The sequence below is a fragment of the Lathyrus oleraceus genome, chromosome 7 (genome assembly GCF_024323335.1).
Source record: "Lathyrus oleraceus cultivar Zhongwan6 chromosome 7, CAAS_Psat_ZW6_1.0, whole genome shotgun sequence".
NCBI classification, from domain to species: Eukaryota; Viridiplantae; Streptophyta; class Magnoliopsida; order Fabales; family Fabaceae; genus Lathyrus; species Lathyrus oleraceus.
Genome location: NC_066585.1, coordinates 483,436,741 through 483,453,338, shown reverse-complemented (window position 1 = coordinate 483,453,338; position 16,598 = coordinate 483,436,741).

Genomic DNA, 16,598 nt, shown 5'->3' with positions numbered 1-16,598 from the left:
AAAACCTTCCCATTGCATAACCAACCCCCTTACCCCGATCTCTGACAAATTTTTACTAGTTTTTGATTCGATAAAACTTTTAGGTTTTTGTTCGCTTTCTAACCATTCCTTGGATAAATAGAAGCGCGGTGGCGACTCGACTTGTATGGTTTAACTTGGATTTAGTCAATATGTCTAATGGTAACGAATACCCCGCTACACATTGTCGCAACCTGAAAAATACAGTGTGCGAAAAAAACAACCGGCGAAAGAAAATGACAGAAGAGTCGCCACCGTGCGTTATTTATCCCAAAGGAGGGAAAGGAAACGCTCGAAGTAAACCTGAAAATAGGAAAGAAAAAGACAAGGTCTCGCAACCAAATCTTGGGTTCGGGAGTCGGTTATGCGAAGGGAAGGTATTAGCACCCCTACGCATCCGTAGTACTCTACGGGATCCACTTTTGTAGTTCTTGTCTAAAGGGTGTGAGTTTATCTTGTGCTGTTTACTGTTTACTAAAAGGTTAAGAGAAATGACTCGCGCGGATGTCGCATCCACTGCATACGTATCTCATCTGAATATGAGAATCAGAGTCTTCGTAGCTCGGCTGACCTATGGGTTGGGGGTAATTGTGCTCGCTAAGACATCGCGTCTTATGCCTACGTATCTCATCTGGAATGAGAATCAGAGCAAGCCGTAGTTCGACTAACTACGGGGTTATGGATTATGTTACGGGGTGAACAACGTTACTACGCAATCTACCGGATGCTCGACCTTTGGAGACTTACTCGCCTGTAGTAGAAGGAGTAAACGTGTTGCTTTGGGTTTTAGGTTTTGTTTGCGTTGTAGGAACGCGCATGCAAAGAGGAAGTCCTAGGCGGAGGAACAGTGCTACCTAAATTGGCATGCAAACGGGAGACTATGCGAAGCCTCGCATCCTATGGGGAAACAATCACATCACACAAAACATATATCTTGAAATAGAAAAAATGCCACCAAGGGGCTCAAACATTGCCTCCTATCGAGGTCTTCCAGCTAAGAAACAGTAGAAATAAAAGGGAAGAAGTAAAATACCACACGGATCAAGATCCGAAGTTACAGCAATTAAAGGATAAGCGATCCTGAGATTCTCCCAAGCTGATGCCATCAAAGAAAACCAATCAGTACGGGAAATCGGAATAAACCTCCGGAGGGTATCCCTGCGAGAATATGTGAGCCCTTACAAAAACTCAACAAAAGGGGTTAGGCAAGCAGGATGAAATCAAAAGATAACAAGGCCATGGCAACACAAAGAACAGGTTAGAACAAAACGGAATAAAAGCAGATACTGTCACATTCGCGACTGCTTCGCCTAGCGAAGCTTCGCTGCGTGCTCGCCTAGCGAAGCGGCTAGCGAGCACCTGCGGGATTTGGATTTCCCATTGGTACCTGCACGATGTTAAAGATTCCAGATCCTATGGCATTCACCTCATAAACGAAATTGTTAAACAGTCAAGGCATAAATCACATATTCATACACAAATATAACCCTGTGGGCCAAACCTGAGGTTACTTCATATATTCAGTATTCAACCCGAGGCATAGAGTAATAGGAACAGAGGCATACCTGATGAGAGACCTGTTAAAATTGGAAGACAAGGCCGGATTGGCGAAGCAACGTTTAGGGTTTGCGTGAGGCGGAATGAACTTCTCAGGGCTGCCCGAAGGTTGCTGCAGAGTAGTTCCTAGGTTTGAAACTCCACGTGAACTCCAAGTCTATTTCTCAGGGAATTTCCAAGTGTCTGAAACCCTACTGAAACTCTTATATTTATAGCTGATTTTCGTGGACTTGTGGGCTTGGAATGAGGGAGACCCAAGTCCAAAATAATTTGTTATATTTTAATTATTTATTTATTTTTCTTTTTGGAAAAAATGAAAGGGTAAATTTTGGGGTATTACAGCTGCCCCTATTCAATCAACTGGAGACCCGGAAGGAAGATGACAGCTGCTTTCGTGCTTTCGAGGTATCAAGGGATTGAATACAATAAAAGCCCAAAAATTTGCACTGAAGTGAAATGAAGTAACAATGTCTGTCAGAATCGGCAAAGAGGTGGTCTTGAAAGAAGAATCCGTCTGGTACGGTGAGAGTCAGTCTGAATAAAGAATGTTAACTTGCATACCAAAATAAATGGTAACACAGAAATAACCATGGCCGGAATGCCGCTCATCAGTCTGAATACTGGAAAGGACTTCGATCTGAACATCGGAACACTGGCCGGGATGCCACTTCGGTCTGGATACCGGAAAACTGGCCTGAATGCCACTTCGGTCTGGATACCGGAAATTGGCCTGAACGCCACTTCGGTCTGGATACCGGAAAACTGGCCTGAACGCCACTTCGGTCTGGATACCGGAAAACTGGCCTGAACGCCATTTCGGTCTGGATACCGGAAAACTGGCCTGAACGCCACTTCGGTCTGGATACCGGAAAACTGGCCTGAACGCCACTTCGGTCTGGATACCGGAAAACTGGCCTGAATGCCACTTCGGTCTGGATACCGGAAAACTGGCCTGAATGCCACTTCGGTCTGGATACCGGAAGACTTCATGCCTGTCAGCATTGGCAGAAATAGGGAATGATAATAGAGGCGGCGCCTGGGCCAATGACACAAAGTTAAGTCATGAACAATCTTCAGTCTGAGTACTGGAAACAACTTCTAGCTTATCACTTGGGATACCGAGAATGTTTTATGTTTACATGCATATGTTTGAATTTTTCAATGGCGTAATGCTCCATGAAAATGGAAATGCTACGCGATTTGGAAGGATGCAATGCAATATGATTCTACATGCAAGGATGCGAAATGCTGGGTAGAATGCCAAGCCGAGGCAAGGGGATCTGCTGGGGAAATGATCACCATCTCCTGGACCCTGGCAAGGCTGTTGGAGATGCCCAGCACAAAGAATTCTGTGGGGAGACGACTAGCCATGCGGTGTTCTGGCCATACCGAGACTCTGATCGGGGAAGGAATGGCATTGGAAGCCTGCTGCTGAGGAAAGCTACAATGGTTCTGGCAACCACGATTTGCGAGAGATGACTCAGCAGGGGGAGCAAACACTGATACGGTACCGAGGTTCTGCTTCAAGAAAAGAAACCATGGATCTTGCATTGGGATTATCGATCTGGCATCGAACTCTAAGGAGCAGCCACTTCTGCTGGAAAGATACAGTTTGGCGCTGTCAACTCCGCTGGGGAGTGTATGTCCTGAAACAAACGCTTGGGGAAGTACAGTGGTGAAAACCTGCTGGGGATTGAAGAATCCAACGCTCTAATTAGCTCTACAGGGATAAGACACCGAAGTCTGTTGGCGACTTCACTGGGGAAGATATTCACGATCATCTGCAAGGGGATTTTAAAGAAATGCCCCGAGGGTATCTGTTCTGAATAGACGATCCAAGGCACTCAAAATTTACAGCAATTTTAAATGTTTACTGAGCATGTACCTGTAAAGCCCTTATGTGTCATGATGCAATGTTTATCAAAAATTCGGACATCATTTTCGCAAACAAAACAGTAAAATGAAAATGAAAACAGAGATATACTGAATAACATGATTTTATTGATTGAATGGCCTCTGAATAGGCATTTACATTAAGAAGCAATCCCTGGAAAGAGGTAATCGCACAATAGATAAAACAAAAATTAATCTAATGGCAATGTGAAGTGGATTTCTATTGGGTTCCAATTCTGCTATGACTTGCCCGTCTTCAAGATCCTCCAGATGATCAGCTTTCTGAAAGAGTGATTGGACTGTTTCCTATCCTTCAAAAATTTCCAGTCATTGGCACGAGATGAGATTCAGAGCTACTCAGAACGCAGTCCTTCGCTTAATCCCTAACTTTTGCCTGGATCGCCCTTTTCGGGTTTTCGATCCACCGGGATACCCATTTTTGCCTAAGTTGCCTTTTCAGGTTTTCAACTTACCGGGTGTACAATCTTTTTTTTTTATTTTTTGATCCCTAGTTTTTGCCCGAACCTTTCCATTTTCTTGGTTCGTCGGGATGCCCATTTTTGCCTGGACTATTCTTTTTACTGTCCAGCGGGTCTATTTTATGCGAAGTATTTTTTAACTGCGTCTGAGTTCACAGGGGAAGCGAAGTCTTCACCCTCCATAGTTGCAAGCATTAAGGCCCCACCATCAAAAACCTTGGTGACAATATACGGTCCATCATAGTTAGGAGTCCACTTGCCCCTGTGATCTGTCTGAGGAGGAAGGATCCTTTTCAACACTAAATCTCCGACTTGGAAACAACGAGGACGCACCTTCTGATCAAAAGCTCTCTTCATCCGACTCTGATACAACTGCCCATGACAAATGGCTGCCATTCGCTTCTCTTCGATAAGACTCAACTCATTGAACCTTGTCCGAATCCATTCAGCTTCATCTAACTTGACATCCAACAGGACTCTTAGAGAAGGAATCTCCACTTCAACAGGTAGGACCGCTTCCATACCATACACAAGGGAGTAAGGGGTTGCCCCTGTCGATGTACGTACTGAAGTGCGGTACCCATGCAAGACGAAGGGTAGCATCTCATGCCAATCTCTGTACGTAACGACCATCTTCTGCACAATCTTCTTTATGTTCTTATTTGCCGCCTCAACAGCGCCGTTCATCTTAGGGCGGTAAGGGGAAGAATTGTGATGCTGAATGTTGAAGTTCTGACACAACTCCTTCATCATTTTGTTGTTGAGATTAGAACCATTATCAGTAATGATTCTTTCGGGAATCCCATAGCGACAAATAATTTCTTTCTTGATGAAACGGGCAACCACATGTCTGGTGACATTCGCAAATGACGCTGCTTCGACCCATTTGGTGAAATAGTCGATGGCAACAAGGATGAAGCGATGCCCATTGGAAGCAGTCGGCTCAATCTTTCCAATCATGTCAATACCCCACATGGCAAACGGCCACGGCGAAGACATCACATTCAGAGGATTCGGCGGTACATGCACCTTATCAGCATAAATCTGGCATTTATGACACTTCCGAGCATACTTGAAACAATCTGATTCCATGGTCATCCAATAATAACCCGCTCTCAACAATTTCTTAGCCATTGCATGTCCACCGGCATGAGTACCGAAGGAACCTTCATGAACTTCCTGCATTAACATGTCCGCCTCGTGTCTGTCCACACATCTGAGCAAAACCATGTCGAAGTTCCTCTTATACAACACATCGTCTTTGTTCAAGAAGAAACTGCCTGCCAATCTTCTCAAAGTCTTTCTGTCATTGTTGGATGCCCCTGCAGGGTACTCTTGATTCTTCAGAAAGCACTTGATATCGTGATACCAGGGCTTGTCATCGACTACCAGTTCAGCAGCAAACACATACGCGGCCCTGTCAAGGCGCATCACATCGATCCTGGGAGCATGGTTCCAACGAATTACCTTGATCATGGAGGATAGAGTAGCAAGTGCGTCTGCCATCTGGTTCTCATCACGAGGTATATGATACAATTTTACCGTTGTGAAGAAAGTCAACAGTCTTCTCGTGTAATCTCTGTAGGGGACCAGAGTGGGCTGGAGAGTATTCCAATCACCATTCACTTGATTGATCACCAGAGCTGAATCTCCGAAGATATCCAGAGTCTTGATTCTCAGATCAATGGCTTGCTCAATGCCCAAGATACAGGCCTCGTACTCAGCTTCATTATTTGTGCACTCAAAAGTCAAACGAGCGGTGAAAGGTATGTGGGCACCTTTCGGAGTTGTAATGACAGCACCAACTCCACTTCCTCTAGCATTGACAGCCCCATCAAACAACAAAGTCCACTTTTCGTTCGGATCAGGTCCCTCCCCAACAACTGGCTCTTCACAGTCTTTCATCTTGAGGAACATGATGTCTTCATCAGGGAATTCAAACTTCATCGGCTCATAATCATCAATCGGCTGCTCGGCAAGGTAGTCTGACAGAATACTACCTTTGATGGCCTTTTGCGACGTGTATTGAATATCATACTCTGTTAAAATCATTTGCCAACGAGCGACCCTTCCGGTGAGAGCTGGCTTCTCGAATATGTATTTCACTGGATCCATCTTAGAAATCAACAAGGTAGTATGGTTCAACATATACTGCCTCAGTCGGCGAGCAGCCCAGGCCAAAGCACAGCAAGTTTTCTCAAGCTGCGAATATTTGATTTCACAGTCGGTAAACTTTTTGCTAAGGTAGTATATGGCATGCTCTTTTCGACCAGACTCGTCATGCTGTCCCAATACACACCCCATCGAGTTCTCAGTCACTGATAGGTACATTATCAGAGGTCTCCCAGGAATTGGAGGTATAAGGATTGGAGGTTTCTGTAAATACTCTTTTATCTTCTCAAAAGCCCTTTGACAATCTTCATTCCACCTGATAGCCTGATCTTTCCTCAGCAATTTGAAAATTGGCTCACACGTGGTTGTTAGGTGAGAGATGAACCTTGCAATGTAGTTCAACCTCCCTAAGAAACTACGGACTTGCTTCTCTGTTCTTGGCTCAGGCATTTCCTGTATTGCTTTCACTTTGTCAGGATCCACCTCAATCCCTTTTCCGCTAACAATAAAACCCAGCAATTTTCCCGATCTCACCCCGAAAGTACACTTGTTCGGATTAAGCCTCAGTTTGAATTTCCTCAAACGCTCAAACAGTTTCTGCAAATTCACCAAATGTTCTTCTTCTGTCTGAGATTTGGCAATCATATCATCAACATAAACCTCGATTTCATGATGAATCATATCATGGAACAGAGTTACCATAGCTCGTTGATATGTTGCTCCGGCATTTTTCAGACCAAACGGCATCACCTTGTAGCAGAAGGTGCCCCATGGGGTTATGAAAGTTGTCTTTTCCATGTCTTCTGGTGCCATCTTGATTTGGTTATAGCCAGAAAAGCCATCCATGAAGGAGAATACCGAGAACTGAGCTGTATTATCCACCAAAACGTCGATGTGAGGTAATGGGAAATCATCTTTAGGGCTAGCTCTGTTCAGATCCCGGTAGTCGACACACATCCGTACCTTTCCATCCTTCTTAGGTACTGGGACGATGTTTGCAACCCATGGCGGATAATTGGTGACTGCTAGAAACCCTGCATCCAACTGCTTTTGCACTTCTTCCTTTATCTTGACAGCCATCTCTGGTCTTGTTCTTCTGAGCTTCTGCTTGACCGGAGGACAACCTTCTTTGAGAGGCAAGCGGTGTACCACGATGTCTGTGTCCAGCCCAGGCATGTCCTGATAAGACCAGGCGAAGATGTCAATGTATTCTTGCAGCAATTTAATCAGCCCTTTCTTCACATTATCTTCCAAAGCAGCCCCTATCTTGATTTCTCTCTTGGCGTCCTCGGTGCCGAGATTAATCACTTCAACAGACTCTTGATGCGGTTGAATAACCCTTTCCTCTTGTTTTAACAACCTGGCAAGTTCTTCAGGGAGTTCACAATCTTCATCATCCTCTTCTTCAGCTTGAAAGATTGGATTTTCAAAGTCGAAGCGAGCCATAGCAGAACCGTTATCAATAGGATCCGGTGATGTGCATCTGCATGAGTGATGGTATGTGCTTATGAGTGTGAAAAAAAATGTGGAAACTAAACAAAACATTGCCATTTTTTTTTATTATTTTTTTTATTAAAAAACTGCAAAAAATAGAAAGACAAGGAACGAAATATTTGAATGCGAAAAGACGTCCTTTATTTATGATAAAAAAAATGCAAGTGTCACATAGACGGGCCCTACAATGAGTCGTTACGCCCTGGGTGGAACGTAAGACTTGGATATGCATGAATAAACAAAGAAAATTACTCTTCAAGAAGAGTGACTTGAATAATCTCTTCAGAAGACCAATTGTTGATGACTTCACCCGGGATCCTCGGACGCACCCAGTTGTTGATGTCGCAATCACTATCCCCATCTTCATTGTTGACCGCAGAGACTTGACCATACTGAATGATGCCAGCACTGGAGAAAGTAATCGGCCCCTGATGAGTCTGAAGTGCTGAAGTTGTAGAAGTCAGAGTTGGCTGGTACCCAATCCCAAACTTATCTTCTTTCACTGGTAATTCCAACAGACGCCCCCAACCGGGAGCAACACCTGAATCTACCACGGCCCGTGCCTGCTTAAAGGATGAGATAGAGGCACCCGCTTTAACTTCTTCCACCGGAGCTGCATCCTTGACTTGAACTGACTCAAAAGCCTGACACAGAGTCTCATGAATTTCACCTTCTACTTCTACATGCTTGAATGTAGACAGGTTACTGACCAGGATGTCCTCTTCACCACAGACGGTGATAATTCGTCCGTTGACCGGAAACTTAATCTTCTGATGTAGAGTTGAAGAGACTGCCCCAGCATTATGGATCCAAGGCCGACCCAGCAGGCAACTGTAGGAAGGACTGATATCCATCACGTAGAAGACAGTGTTGAAGGTTTGTGATCCAATCAGAATTGGCAATTCCACCTCTCCAAACACCGATCTCTTAGAACCATCGAAAGCTCTCACAATAAGATCTGAAGGTTTCAAGACCAAACCCTCTACTTCTAACTTCGATAGGGCCCTCTTGGGTAGCACATTGAGAGAGGAACCTGTATCCACCAGAACATGAGATAACATGGTGTCTCTGCATTCCAATGAGATGTGCAGAGCCTTGTTATGATTGCGTCCAGCTGGTGTTAAGTCAGAATCAGTAAAACCCAACCCGTTGCTTGTATGGACATTGGCAACGATCCCTTCTAGTTGGTTCACTGAGATCTCCTGAGGTACATATGCAGCATTAAGAACCTTCAGAAGTGCCTCCCTGTGTGCCTCCGAACACAATAGGAGTGAGAGAATGGATATCTTGGACAGAGTCTGAATCAACTGATCGACTACCTTGTAATCACTTTTCCGTATGATTCTCAGAAGCTCGTCCACGTCCCTTGCGAAAGTGGGCTCAGAACCAGCTTAGGGTGCAGAGGTACCCTCATTCACGACTTGCTTGCCTTTGGTTTTCGCCACAGCATCAGCATTATCAGCTTGGGTAACCGGTGGTGAGAGCAATCTACCACTCCTGGTGAATCGCCAGATTCCACCAACATTATCCACTGCGGGACCTTCAAGTTCAGGCTTCTGACCCTCTTCTACTTTCAGTGGCCGTTCCACCTTATGATCGTGCGTATACACGCTCCCCCCATAATGCCACGGAATGGCCCTTTCACTGGTGAAGGGTAAAGGACCAGGGGTTGTGATGGTCATAGTAGGTCGTCGTACTGGTGGCGCGGGTTGCGCTTCTGGCACACTGATCTGATTAGTTGGATAGAAAATAGTTATAGTTGCAATGTCACAGTCGTACTCAGAAACCTCATTTGTTGGAGCATAAACATCCGAAACATCGGAATCAAGTTCAAATACAAAAGAGTCAACCATATTGGAAAGAGTAAATACATCATCATGGACTGCAGAATCAGCAGGAACAACATCTAGGAACTCAGTAGCACCTTCAAACCCTTCTTCCTCGACCCCTCGGACAGACAAATCTTCAACCTGGAGGATACCCTTGTCGAGCAAGGCCTGAATACCTTGCTGTAGTTTCAAACAACCCTTCTCCTGTGCAGCACAATCCAAACAAACTTTCCCACAATCGGGGAAAACATCGGCCTTCAGCAAGCATCCTTTGATATCCAACAATGGTGTCTTCAACTTCAACACATCCTCAATGGACTTGGCTTTTCCCTCTATCATGTTAACGTTCGCACCACCATGCTGGGGCATGGGATTGTTAACGACATTCGGAGCCGGTGCAAGGTCGATGGCCTTTGAATCTATGAGGTCCTGAACTACGTGCTTAAAAGCTTTGCAGTTCTCAATATTGTGGCCAGGTGCCCCAGAGTGGAAGCTACACCTAGCGTTGGTGTCGTAACCCACCGGAAGTCTACCAACAGGAGGAGCCAGAGTGCGTAATTGCACAAGCTGTAGTTGTTGAAGACTAGAAAGCAACTGGGCGTACGACATTGGAATAGTGTCGAAACGCCGGTCCATCATCCTTTGTCTCTGTTGATAAGCGGGTCTGTTACCCGGTTGTTGCTGCTGTTGATACTGAGCTGGTTGACGCTGCGGTGGTTGTTGTTGTAGTGGCACTGCAGCTGGAATGGTCACTGCCGCAACATACGGTTGTTGATGATAATTCTGAAAATTATTCCTTCTAACACCTCTGTTCTGATAGGAAGCCAAAGAATTCACTCCCCCCTCTCTTTGCTTATGCCCTCCAACGAACGGCTTTTTTACCCCTGACGAAGATCCTCCTCCACTTTGGATCTTGCAGGTCTTCAGGTAATTCTCCACCCTCTCTCCGGTAGAGACCACATCAGCAAAGTTGGAAGCATTGCACCCCACCAGACGCTCCAGATAAGGTTCAGGCAACGTATTCATGAACATGTTGGCCATTTCTTTCTCCAGCATAGGGGGCTGAACACGGGAAGCTGTCTCCCTCCAGCGTTGAGCGTATTCCCTGAAGCACTCATTGCTTTTAAGAGACAGATTCTGAAGTTGAGTTCTGTCCGGAGCCATGTCTGCATTATACTGATACTGCTTCACGAAGGCCTCCGCCAAATCCCTCCAGCAACGGATGTGGGCTCTGTCCAGCCTCATATACCATTCCAAGGATGCCCCAGCTAGGCTGTCCTGGAAGAAGTACATAAGTAGCTTCTCGTCATCAGAGTATGCAACCATTTTACGGAAATAGGCCTGCACGTGAGTCTTGGGGCAAGAGTTGCCCTTGTACTTGTCAAAGACCGGGACTTTGAATTTCGGTGGCACTCTCACACCTGGGACCAGCCCTAAGTCAGCAACGTCTACTCCCAAAGGATTCTGTCCTTCCACTGCCTTCAACCTCTCTTCCAATCTCCTGAACATGGGGTCTACGCCATGACCCATGCCAAAGTCTTCCTGAAGTGGGGGAAACTGATCGTCCTGATCATCATGAACGGGCTGTTGACCGGGGTTGGCGTGCGGGATCGGGATAGGCCCTGGTCCACTGGGTCCGTTAACCTCTCCAGCTGGAGGATCAGTCACTGTCTCTGGTTGAGCAGGGGGATTCCCCTGTATTATCTGCCTGAGCTCTTGTTGTCCCTGAGCCACCCCTTGAACCACATCCATGAATTGGGTCATGCGGGCCCTCATCTCAGCGAGCTCTGCTTGTACACCTTCCATTGCTCTCTGTTGATTCCTCCGGGTACCGTATCGGTGAATGCCTGAGTCAGCTATCCTGCTAGTGGAACACCAAACAATATGAGAACACCGCAGCGGTACCTGTTATGCAAGATATGACAATGAATATGTAAATGCAATGACATGTTTATCAATTCCAACAGGTATTCTACCCCCTTGATTCCAGTCTCACATCAGGTGGGTAGTGCAAGAAGGCCGAGTCATGGATAAACTTCTGAGATTAAGATGTAATAAAGGGAAACCATCATACAAATGAGTTCAAGGAAAGGGCCTTAGCCAAAAATACATCAAAGGAGGATCTCCACAACAAGCCTGTGGATCATCACTACATAACACCAAAGCAGTAAGTAAAGAGAGGAACAAGCAAATCAGAAATCAGCCTCTTGTATGCAACCCATAAGGACCGTTCCTCACTTCATCCAGTAGCGCCACCGTGTCAGGATGCTCTGGAGATTCTGTCAAACGTCGGATAAGCAGATTCCTCTTGCGAATGATCCTATCCAGTTCGTTGATGTGTTCTCTGTAGTAATTCCCATCATCTTCTCCAAATACCTCTTCAAGTCTGGATTTCTTCAAACTTGCTAGCGTCTTGAGTTCTTCGATATATCCTTGAGCCTCATTGAGTTGATCTGTGATATAACCATTAGTTGATCGGGTACACAGCAGCTCATGGTTCTTCCCCTTCAGCAAAGTCTTCAATTTCTCTATCTGACCAGTCAGTTCAGCCACCGTCTCTTCCTCCTTTGTCTTCCGAGAAGTTGAAAATGCATCCCATCGCTCTTGCCACCCAGCTAATTTACCACGAGCATCCATTAACTGCTGCTTGACTCGCCTCAACTCAGAACTGGATGATCTCAAGGCTTCGTCTGTCTTCCTGAAGAAATTCACCTCCACAGCAAATTTCCTTTCGGCTTCCTCTTGCAATTTGACGGCTTCCTCCTTCTGATATTCTGACTCATGGAATCGATGCATACAGTCTTGCAATTTCTCCCTTAACTCCGAGTTCTCGATTTGAAGTCCTTCCGTGGTGTTCTTCAACTTGTCATACTCCTCTCGGCTCACCGTTGCTGACTGCTCGAGAGTAGGTGAATACAAGGGTTCTTCAATAGGAAACGGTAGACCAAACTCTTCGATTCTTCCTTGAAGCCATTCTCCATACTGAGGGTAAGCTCTACAATCTCCTTTCCCAAGAACAATTCTTCCTTTCTTGATCACCTTGAGCCAGGCCTCAGCTGCCTTACGGGATACCGTCAAATCAGGCGAAGAATGGAAAAACAGAGACTCTTCCACATCCTTTTCCACCGGCGGAGTTCTTAAGGCATATCCAAACTGTCTAACTGCAAGAGAAGGATTATAGTTGATTCCTCCTTTTCTTCCTACCAACGGAACATTCGGGAAGTTCCCACAACTGTGAATAATATCTGCCCGAAGCAAACTCCGGTCAGACCACCAAGAAATATCTTCAGCTCTCAACCCCATCAATCTCTTTGACCAACTCAACGAGTCCTTGACATCAATGAATGCTCCTGACTTGGGTAGGTGAGAACTGAACCACTTATAGAACAAAGGCGCACAACAATTCAACAATCCTCCTTTTCTATTCTTATTCTTGTGGTGCACTGAATGAAAGAAATCTCCCAGCAAGGTCGGCACTGGATTTCCCAACACGAAGAGGCGTATGGCATCTACGTCTATAAATTTGGCGACATTAGGGAACAAGACAATCCCATACACACAAAGAGCCAACACAGCATTGAAACCCCTCTGGTCACCATCTTCAAGCTTCTTCTTTGCTTCTCCCAATAAGAAACTCAGATGAAAACCGTTAACTTCTCCCTTCTGACACATATTAGCCTTCAAAACTGATTCCCTCAAATATGTGGTTGAAGCAACCATGCTGAGATCGGGCAGACACTCCGAGCTGTAGAATAGCAACTGTGACTTGATGGGAATTCTGAGAAAACTGGCAATCTCCTCCAAAGTAGGGACCAAAACATAATCCGGGAATGTGAAGCACCTCAATGGAGGGTCATAGAACTGCAGTAGTGTGAAGAGAGCATCATGTTGATCTTTGGAAAGAACCGCGACGAAACTTAGAATTAAACCGTAATCCTCTCGGAATCCTTCTAGAGAACCAGGATCCATTAACTTCATCAGTTGTTGGATGGGCTCCAAACAGACCACCGGAAACTTGTAGGCGACGAGTCTCTTTCTTCCAATATCCATCTTAAGAGAACCAGGAAAAACCCCGACCGGAATCAAGAAGAAGATGTAAACCCCCTAGAAATGGATAAACATGTGTTAAATGATATGAATGCAAATGATGTGATGATGTGAATGCAATGCAGCGGCGTGTCAATCAGGATTGCTGTATCTGCTTGAGCATTTGTCAGGTTGCACTGTCTGAAGAGAAAACCACTGAGGAATATAATACGAGATCAAAGCACTGCTCCAGAAAACCGGGTTGGTTGGAGGTTAAGGTTTCCTGAATTTAGCCCGCCCCTCACTGGTAGGTTCTAAGAACAGAAGTTCGTCAACTTCAGCCCTTCAGTCGCGAATAATACGTTTACCATTGAAGGTTTGGCATTATCACGGAATAAAAGACCTCCACTGACTCCCCTCAACAGGACATCCTAAAGCAAGTTCCCAGTCTCGGGGTCCTCGGATTGATCAGCGAGAATGCGCCCACCAGAGCTAACATAATCACGTCTCGGAGGAGAGGCCTCGACTGAGTTCTCGGGAAATGGTCACCAGAGTCGACAATTTCTAGGGGAATATTATGTCGTTACGGAACATCCGTAGGACATAGTATATCCAAGAGAAACCTTGTCTGGGTGTGGTTCTTCACGAACGACTTAACGCAGCAACATACCACGCAAGCCTCATGAACATCCACTCTAAAACCTGTGTGTACACTCAAGCCTGGGTAATGGGCTTATCTCTCGTAGAACATCCCATCCCAACAAACAAACAAACAGCAGCAGATACAGCAAACATATGTACATGAATGCAATTAGGCAAATAAGTAACTGCACAAAAGAATGAACACTCCATAAACAAGAAAACACACAAGCTAGGAGGGACTCGCTTAGGGAAGATGGACCAGCAAGAGGTCAATTTCTAAAGTCCCCAGCAGAGTCGCCAGCTGTCGCAACCTGAAAAATACAGTGTGCGAAAAAAACAACCGGCGAAAGAAAATGACAGAAGAGTCGCCACCGTGCGTTATTTATCCCAAAGGAGGGAAAGGAAACGCTCGAAGTAAACCTGAAAATAGGAAAGAAAAAGACAAGGTCTCGCAACCAAATCTTGGGTTCGGGAGTCGGTTATGCGAAGGGAAGGTATTAGCACCCCTACGCATCCGTAGTACTCTACGGGATCCACTTTTGTAGTTCTTGTCTAAAGGGTGTGAGTTTATCTTGTGCTGTTTACTGTTTACTAAAAGGTTAAGAGAAATGACTCGCGCGGATGTCGCATCCACTGCATACGTATCTCATCTGAATATGAGAATCAGAGTCTTCGTAGCTCGGCTGACCTATGGGTTGGGGGTAATTGTGCTCGCTAAGACATCGCGTCTTATGCCTACGTATCTCATCTGGAATGAGAATCAGAGCAAGCCGTAGTTCGACTAACTACGGGGTTATGGATTATGTTACGGGGTGAACAACGTTACTACGCAATCTACCGGATGCTCGACCTTTGGAGACTTACTCGCCTGTAGTAGAAGGAGTAAACGTGTTGCTTTGGGTTTTAGGTTTTGTTTGCGTTGTAGGAACGCGCATGCAAAGAGGAAGTCCTAGGCGGAGGAACAGTGCTACCTAAATTGGCATGCAAACGGGAGACTATGCGAAGCCTCGCATCCTATGGGGAAACAATCACATCACACAAAACATATATCTTGAAATAGAAAAAATGCCACCAAGGGGCTCAAACATTGCCTCCTATCGAGGTCTTCCAGCTAAGAAACAGTAGAAATAAAAGGGAAGAAGTAAAATACCACACGGATCAAGATCCGAAGTTACAGCAATTAAAGGATAAGCGATCCTGAGATTCTCCCAAGCTGATGCCATCAAAGAAAACCAATCAGTACGGGAAATCGGAATAAACCTCCGGAGGGTATCCCTGCGAGAATATGTGAGCCCTCACAAAAACTCAACAAAAGGGGTTAGGCAAGCAGGATGAAATCAAAAGATAACAAGGCCATGGCAACACAAAGAACAGGTTAGAACAAAACGGAATAAAAGCAGATACTGTCACATTCGCGACTGCTTCGCCTAGCGAAGCTTCGCTGCGTGCTCGCCTAGCGAAGCGGCTAGCGAGCACCTGCGGGATTTGGATTTCCCATTGGTACCTGCACGATGTTAAAGATTCCAGATCCTATGGCATTCACCTCATAAACGAAATTGTTAAACAGTCAAGGCATAAATCACATATTCATACACAAATATAACCCTGTGGGCCAAACCTGAGGTTACTTCATATATTCAGTATTCAACCCGAGGCATAGAGTAATAGGAACAGAGGCATACCTGATGAGAGACCTGTTAAAATTGGAAGACAAGGCCGGATTGGCGAAGCAACGTTTAGGGTTTGCGTGAGGCGGAATGAACTTCTCAGGGCTGCCCGAAGGTTGCTGCAGAGTAGTTCCTAGGTTTGAAACTCCACGTGAACTCCAAGTCTATTTCTCAGGGAATTTCCAAGTGTCTGAAACCCTACTGAAACTCTTATATTTATAGCTGATTTTCGTGGACTTGTGGGCTTGGAATGAGGGAGACCCAAGTCCAAAATAATTTGTTATATTTTAATTATTTATTTATTTTTCTTTTTGGAAAAAATGAAAGGGTAAATTTTGGGGTATTACACACATATCATGAAAAAGAGTGGTCATTGCTCTCTGGAATGTTGCACCAGCATTCTTTAGACTGAAAGGGATCACTCTATAACAGAATGTTCCCCAAGGTGTAATGAATGTGGTCTTCTCCATATCTTCGGGTGCCATTTTGATCTGATTATATCTGGAAAATCCATCCATAAACGAAAAGACTTTGAATTTAGCAGTATTATCTACCAACATATCAATGTGTGGCAGACGGAAATCATCTTTCGGACTGGCTTTATTCAAATCTCTATAATCGACACACATGCAGACTTTTCCATCTTTCTTTGGCACAGGCACAATATTGGCCACCTATTGCGGAAACTCAGCGGTTACAAGGAAACCAACATCAATCTGCGTCTACACTTCCTCTTTGATCTTCACAACCATATCAGTATGCGTTCTTCTCAACTTCTGCTTGACTGGCGGGCATTCTGGCTTTAACGGAAATCTATGCTCCACAATCTCAAAATTCAAACCAGACATGTCTTGATAGGACCAAGCAAACACATCTGAATA